Here is an 8,186-nt window from a genome sequence, read left to right on the forward strand (position 1 = left end):
CACATCTTGATCGGCTTCGTCAAAGCACTCTTTCCCACCTCCCCTGCATGTGTGACCCCCGATAAGAACAACAACACATAAATAACCAGCCATTGTCTGATGTTCAGCTCTGTTCAGAGCCTGGGTCACAGTCAAAAAAAAATAAGAAAAGAAATCAATACCGTGTCTTTTTTGTCTCCGTGAGCCAGCCACTATCTCCACAAGCAGAAGTTTTTAATTAGTGGAGGACTGAGTGCATCACCCAGATGCTGATTTCCAGGCTCCTCTTTAGAGGAGGCAACATGTTTATAGATGTTTTTATGCCTAGATGGGAATTAGTAAATCAGTTGCTCGGTTCTTTGTTTTTTCCTTTGGATACTCAACGATACAGTCTGTTGTTCAACCAATGTCTGGTATTTTAGTCTCACCTGTGAAATATCACTTTGGCATCTGAGATTCTCATATTTACACAAAGTAACCCAACATCATCTTAGTTTAACTGCATTGTATGTATCTCTGATTTTTCCCATAGGCGCAGGTATCAGTCACTCAGAGCTGGAGCTCTAGCTCCTCTCTAATATGGATAAGTTAACCTCTGCACTAGGTCAAACCTGAAACATGGCTCTATCGTTGGCGGTCTCTGCAAAAGCATTCCCACCTGTGACTGGAGCTGGGATGTGTGAAATATCAGTGTGAGAGAACCGGAGGCTAGGCAGCAGCATAGAGAGTCAGAGAGAGGGCCAGATGTAGATCTAATATCAGCTAAGAGCCTGCTGTTTGGGAAGGCTTGTCTAATATGATACACATGTGCTACATCCTGTCTGAACCGCTGCCTGGAGGAGGTAAGTGTGTGTGTCTGTGTGTTCAGTCGTGCCTGTTGTGAGATAAACATAAAGACAAAACTGTGTGTGGCTTTCTTCTGTAATTTCTGGCGATAAACAAAGAATAAGGTGGAATATAGTGTTTTAATGTCTGCCAACCTGTCAGCAAACACTTTGTGCACAAGTTGGGTGTGTTGGAATGTGCGAGTGGAGTGAAGTCTTACCATTATCATACACTTTATCTGTAATTAACTCTCTAGTGGTTACTGATTGACCCAGTAACACCTGGGCAGATATGCCAGAGAGCTCCCTCCCGCGATGAGCTTTTACCAGCCTCGTCGAGGGAGAACAGCTCTTTTGATTTAAATCCACCTTCAGTCTTCAACTTAACCGATAGGTGAAAAAAAGAACTTTATAATGCACCCCGGCCTGACACCGGAGAGCTGAGATTATTCTGGAAGTGGAGCGGTGTTGATAGCACATTAGTGCGTCCTTAGAGTCTTAATGGATAATCCCAGTCTGAGTACCTGGGATTCCATCCACATCCCTCCCTACCAACCAAAATAGCCATGCTTTGAAGGATTGAAATTAATTACCAATTTACAGAGTCCAAAAGTTTATCTTTAACTCCTCCTTAAGCTCTACGCTGATATCTGGTGCCAATTTAGGGCATTCGTCAACCAATTTTCAACTTAATTGGGAGATGGCACCTGGCCAATTAGGAAAATAAGGTGCAAGAGAGAGGACCAGCTTGAATAAGTCCACTTAATAAGCAACTTTCGCATTCAGTGCTCTTAATTAGTGAGTTCTCTTTTGTCTGAAGTTTTCTAGTCTTATACCGTCTACACTTAAATTATTAAAGGGATCATGATTCTTTGCTTGGTTACTGAACTGCGTCTGGAAGACTAATCATCGGCGGATCAGCAAGAGCTTTTGGGAGCCACATGCCTGGTTTGTTCAAAATGCTGGTCCCCTGAGGAGAGGTTAAGGAGAGGAGTCAGCACCTCCCTGGGAGTTCGCTGCCACCATGTCATCCATTCTGGAGAGTAATCGAGTTATCATATCAACAAATCTCCCGTCAGGGGTCCTACAGCTGACACTTTTAGAAAGACACCCACAGGAGAACAACAAATTTTGAGCAGCAGGCCGTTGCTAAGAGAAGAACTGAGGCACCTGTAAAGGTCTTCTCTCCTGCCCACAGAGAGGGCACTCCCGCTGGGCATCACACTGCTCTCTGGCCCCTGGTCAGCCTGGAGCACAAGGGCAGGGAAGCAGGAGCCATAGTTAATACGCTTCACAATAGGCCGAAGACACAATAGAAGCAGTATATCACCAAGACTGTCAATAAATTTAAAAGCAACCCACAAACAATTAGCTGAAAGGGCAGCAAGGTTTCAGGGCCGAAGGCCTCCGCTCCTCAGGCCAGCGGAGACAAACTGTCCACCCACGTTCAAATGGCAGCTGGTAATTCTGCCTAGAGAATATGTTCACGGACTCCTGTGGATTACAGCCCGACCTTTAAGTGTGTCCCCCAAAAATAAACCACATGCTGGGCCATTCCTCCAGTCACGGGATGGTTTATGACTCTTTGAATGTGGGAAATGTCGCCCAATAGTTTGTCTTTAAGGCCCATATAGAGTTACGTAGTTTGTTCATTCCACGGTTTATATTATTGGCAGAATAGGCCAGCCAGCTGTTTCCCTTGAAGTTTTATGGTGCCAATGCCAAATGTTTACTTTCTGTGATATAAGAAGCTAGTGTAGCTGCTTGTGCTAATCATTTCTAACTTTTACATCGTTTTTTTCTTAACAACCTTCTCAATTAAGCTCTTACGTAGTCTGAGGCTAAAATGAGTCATCAGCAAACCCTGGAAAGCACAAAGTCCTCTTGATTTGTGAGATGATTTAAAAAGGCTTTGTTTGGATTGCCTGTGCAATCCTAGATTCATCCAACATGAAAAACAAACGCCATCTTTGATTTGGACGAATGGGTATGAAGTCCATCTGTTAACAATACCCCAATAAGAACAAAAAATCCTCGGGGCAATCAGAGCTTGCCTTCCTTCCATGACCAAAAAACTTGCGAGACTCTAAACTTATTTCTAAAGTGTCCTGGTTTGATGGAATCACTTAAATAGGTTGGCAAGCGATAAACAGTTTGCGACAAGATGGCAGATCAAGCTCATCTTCGTCATCGGGCATCAGTTTAGAAACCGCGTTTCTAAGATGTGAGCTAACCCAGGTTTTGTTTATTAGCAGGAGGTTTCAGGGGAAACGTGCAAAGCAAAAGGAAAAATAACTTAATGGCATCTGATTTGTGAAATTCAATGTATTAAAAAAAAACGATGAAAAGCTGGCAGCTGGAGTCAGGAGGTTCGAGTCAAGCAGTTATGGTGTGAAAGCATGAACATATTGTGCCTTTAGAGAAAGTTTAAGAAAAACTGAGGCCCGATTCAAGCGCAGCCTCTTAGCATTTTGTTCGTCCACCACGTCTATAAATCATTTGCCTGACCAGTCCTGCTCCCAGCAACTGACCGGCTCGACCCATTGGCCAGGAGCCAAGCCTGTGTCCGGACAAGGCCCTGACCCGTGAACCTTGGCCGGAGTCCCTGGACCAATGGGGTGAGGCCATCAGAGCTACGACCCCGGCAGCCCGGGCTACCTGCTGCTCTGGCATAATACAATTGGACACAGCCATCAGAATGATGGAGCACACTGAATTCTCCACGCTGACCACTCCAATGGCTGCTGACCAAAGCAGGCAGTGGTTTCAGCCCCTCTAAAATATAGGAAAATAGCCCTTTTGATGTTATGTCACAGATGCCTTTTTTGTGCTTTTTTTCCTTTCTTTTTTGTCTCTCGTCCATATTATGCTTTAAAGTTTCCTGGTTGCTGCAATTTGGGGCCTTTTCAGAAGAGCTGGGTAAAGAGTGTACCATTTGTCAAAGCAGTGCTTTAATTGAAAAGCCCCTATAGAGTGAAGCTCTATAGGGGAAGTTGATGTTAAATTTAGTACACTAAAACTCCACTTTGATGCACAAGTCACTTGTTACTTTAATACACTTGTAAATTTGCAGTTTTCTCCAGGTCCCACTGATTCATATTGTTATGTCGTATGTGAGGTAGGCCCATACTCAGATTACTGCTGACATTTCCTCCCTATCTCCACCTCTGTTTTGTTAATGGCACAACGTTCATGCTGGTAGTATAATTACTGACATTAGAGCGAGCCAAGAAAGACTCTGCAGGATGCTAACCCCACGAAGCCACAACTGCTGTTTGGCATTCAAAAAAAGGTGTGCCAGTATTTCCCTGCCTTGGTCTATGTAAACTAAAGGCATGCTAGTGTATTCATACAGGTCCCTTGCCCCCCCCCCACTTCTCCCAACAAACACACCTGAGGGAACCCCTCCAAGTCAAAACAATTAGCATCCTCCTTGCCTGTGGAGTTAAATTCTCAGTGCAAACAAATGCATCCGACTGACAGGCAGCTTAGGCAAATGGCTTGTTTGGGGAGCGGGCTCAGTCTCTTTGGGCTTACAGAAAGGCTGAGTGAGTTTCAGCTGGGAGCGATTGCATTACAGAACAGCGTGAGAAAGAGAAGCACCTGTATATATCTCACCTGAAATCAAAGAGGATATCTCGTTGAGAATGGGATTTAGAATTTCCAGCACAATAGGTTTATACGCCCCAGGTGGGATGTTAAGAGATGCATAGGGTGACGTATAATGCAGTGGAAATTTAGTACAATTGAATGGAAGTGTCACCAGTTTCGTGACACTGAAAGGTGCTGGATCAGTGTTTGATAAATGGATGTAACAATAACTGCTATAAAAATAAGAATAAGTGGTCATTATTGGATGTGTATGTAAAGGTGATCATGTGCATTTTCCAAAAGATCTTGCAGACAGCACCATCATCATGCAGTTCATGACTCCTGCGTAACATGTTGTAGCTAGTCCAGAGCAGTGTTAAGGTTGATCATTACTTTTTAAAAAGTAATGGGATACTTGCTTATTTATTCCTTCTGTAGAAATGCATCGAAACATGTTCTGGAAATGTTGTAGAAAGTTATTTGTTACACTGCTTGTTATAGTACAACATTGTCTGAGAGTGTCATGTAATTGACAGTTAGCAATAACAGCACAAATATTTATCTTAATAAGAAGGACATCCACAGGACGCAGTATTCAATTCTTACCACCAAGCCAATGGAAAAGTTGATGAAAGCCAGTCAGGACAGAGAAAAATGTTGTGGCAGCAGCAGTTTTACTGTAGAAGATGAGCACATTCTCTCTGTGAAGCTACAAGCTAGTTCATCTCTGCTTTAGTTAACTGCTGACAAGCTTTGGCCCTTGTATGTAGTTGGCACACAGTCAGCTTGAGCATCACTCTGTGTCTGGGGGTCTCTTGCTGCTGGCTTGGGTTTAGCGTCTTGCCTTTGAACGTTCTTGGAGAGATTCGCTGTTATGTTCACAGCAGCGGATAGTTGTTTCTGGCCTGGATGGAGTTTGCACTTTGCTGTCAGTGAGTCTTGTGCTTTAATTCAATAAATTTACAGTAATGTAACCACTCTTCCAGCGTCGCGAACCATATGAACTGTGTTCAAGCAATTGTTGCAAAATCATGCATTAAAAAAGGACATTTGATTTCTTTTTTTTCTCTTTGGCCAAAATGCAGTTAGCCAAAGACCTCATGAAAGTAGATATTTCTTTGTTTAGTAATTGTAATCTGATTACCAAAGTAAGGTAATCCTAGGTAATATAGTACTACATTACTGAAAAATGTAATGTGATTATGTGCCTCTGTTAAACAGGGTGTAATCAGAGTGTGAAGCCATAATTCGTAACACTAGCCCTGACTCTTACAGTTATTGGTTACTGTATCCTATCCAATGGCTATGCACTCACCTCATAGACTGTATATAAAAGTTTTTGGGTTCAGTTACTTAAAGTTGAAGAGATTACATGAAATTTTGCAAATTATGTTCCCCATCAGACTCATTATTTGCTAGCTTGTGAGTGAGTGTGCAGTGGTCCTTGCTTTTTTAGAGCCATTGCTCACTCACATCTAGTGTCAAAACACCAAGATGGGCCAAGGTGGGTTTTAAGTAAGCAGTGGATGTGCTTGCTTTGCCAAGTGCATACACTAAACTGGAAATAGTACAGAGAAGATTAGCATGGTCCATGTGCAAGGATGACACGTAAAATCGTGACACGTTTACAAATTTAGGGGTGGCTGTGGCTCAAGAGGAAGACCAGGTTGTCGACTAATTAGAAGGTTGGCAGTTTGATCCCTACCTCCTCTAGACTGTATGTTGAAGCATCCTTGGGCAAGATTCTGAACTCTGGACTGCCCCTGATACCAGTGTTGCCAACTCCTCAGTAAGGAAAATCGCTATTGGTTGTCCTAAAAGTCGCTAGAAGTCGCCAAATGATGTCATCGCCTAATTTGCATAATTGGTAATGCTAATTTAATTGTAACCTACGTTGTTGGAGAGAGAAATAACATCGTGGAAGACACATAAAGTGAGTAAAAAACGTCCTAAATGCATTTAGAATTTATTTAGAACTACAAATTAAATTTCTTTTCGCAATTATTGTTTTTTAATGTCACAATTCCAACCCTGCTCCTTTATCCGGGCCTGGACCGGCAAAAGTGACCCGAAATAGGCACTCTGGTGGAGTTACTTTGTGTGTGAGAGTGTGTGTTTATAAGTAGTTTTAAACCTTGTGATCCACAAAACAGCATAACAGTAAAAGAACTGACTGCGTTACAGTCAGTGCGGGAGCAGCGGCTTCGCTCATGCGCGATTCATTTGCAGTTTGGACGCACAGGTGTGAACGTCTCTTGCCCTGATAGCAGCTGGGGGAGGACTATCCTCCGCCTGGGAGCGCTTTGGCACGGGTGAAGTGGCCAAAGCAGCACCGCTGCCTGTTGAGAGTAAGAGCGATACGCGTTTTCACGTCAAAAACTCGTCCATAAACAAGTCTCCAATAATACCAGAAAAAGTCGCCAGATTTGTCGCTAGTCGCTTTTTAGAAAAAAAGTCGCTAAGGGGGTCTGAAAACACGCTAAATATAGCGACAAAGTCGCTAAGTTGGCAACACTGCCTGATACATCTATTAGAGTGTGAATGTTAGGTTAAACGTGTTTACATACAGAAATAAGCACATTTATAAATGTGTGTGTGAAGGAGGTTTGAAGTAAAACAGCTTTAAGCGCGCAAAATAGAAACAGGTACTTGTATATCACTTTTCTATCCATGTCACAGTGACATGACCATGCTATATACAGTCTGGGATTATTAAGTATTTTGGGTTTTTGTTTGTTTGTTTTATTTCATTGTATTTAGATATTGAAAAGTTGACTTTAAAGTTGAAAGTCTCCATTATTAAATGTGAAAAACACCATCCAGTTATGATTAGGAATACCTGTGTAACAGGATCATTTCTGTAGCGTTAGATATCTAAATTCACATTCAGTGAGACATGACTGCTTTTTTTATTTTATTTTAGCTTTTTTTTATACCATTTATAGGTATGCTAATATTTTCTCTAATGTATTTATGTTCTAGTTTTTCTTTATTTGGCAGCTTTTTTCTAATGAATAAAGTAAATTAAAAAATGGATGAAATTCATCAGGCAGACAAGAAATGTGGAATCCAATAAAGTCTAGAGTTTGACCTCACTATGAAATTAGCCATTGTGTATGTTTCAAAGAGCCCAGAATTGTCTTTCAAGCATTTTCAATATGGGCCAGTAGATCCCATTACTCATCTCTGGAAAAGTTTAGTTTGGGATTCTGTCATTTGAAAGGGACCATAGACTTGGCATAATGTCTTCTGTGTCTTTTGCGATGGACCAGGGTCTCCAAACTGCACAGAGAGGAAGGGAGAAGGAGGTGGGCGTGGTATTATGTCCTAATAGGCCAATCTGGATGGACAAACCGATAGCAGCATCTGCTTGCTTTGTCAAAGGCGGAGATTTTAATGGAAGATCTGAGCGCCAAACGTTGAGCGGGACCACATGCGGACAGAGATGGATGGTTGAAAGGTCACAGGCTTCGAGTGGCCAATGGGTCCAGTTTCTTATCTCTGATCCCCACTGGCCAATCAATTGGTTGTGGGGCATTTGTCATGAAGTAAATCCAAGTTGTTGCTTTCTTATCCAGCGTATCCAAAGTATCGTCTTATCCAAAGTATTGTCAGGCTCCATGTATGTGCCACTGTATGGAGATGGGTGAACATACAGACCCATATCAGGCTATCAGATAGGTTAATAAAGGTCATCTCAGACATTTTTCAGATATTTAAGTGTGTTTAGGGTTTTGTTTTTTAAAAAAAAAAATATTATTCTGTATTGAGATTTAATCTTTTTTTAAATAC

General features: G+C 42.1%; 1 non-coding gene across 1 annotated transcript; it reads left to right on the plus strand.

Annotated features, from left to right (window-relative positions):
• Nucleotides 1-5,924: 5,924 nt before the first annotated feature.
• Nucleotides 5,925-6,030, plus strand: LOC120735116. The gene has a single exon (XR_005696184.1). It is a non-coding gene; the product is annotated as a U6 spliceosomal RNA (small nuclear RNA).
• The last annotated feature ends 2,156 nt before the right edge of the window (nt 6,031-8,186 follow it).

Source organism: Simochromis diagramma, unplaced genomic scaffold (assembly GCF_900408965.1).
Source record: "Simochromis diagramma unplaced genomic scaffold, fSimDia1.1 OVJJ01000334.1, whole genome shotgun sequence".
Classification (NCBI taxonomy): domain Eukaryota; kingdom Metazoa; phylum Chordata; class Actinopteri; order Cichliformes; family Cichlidae; genus Simochromis; species Simochromis diagramma.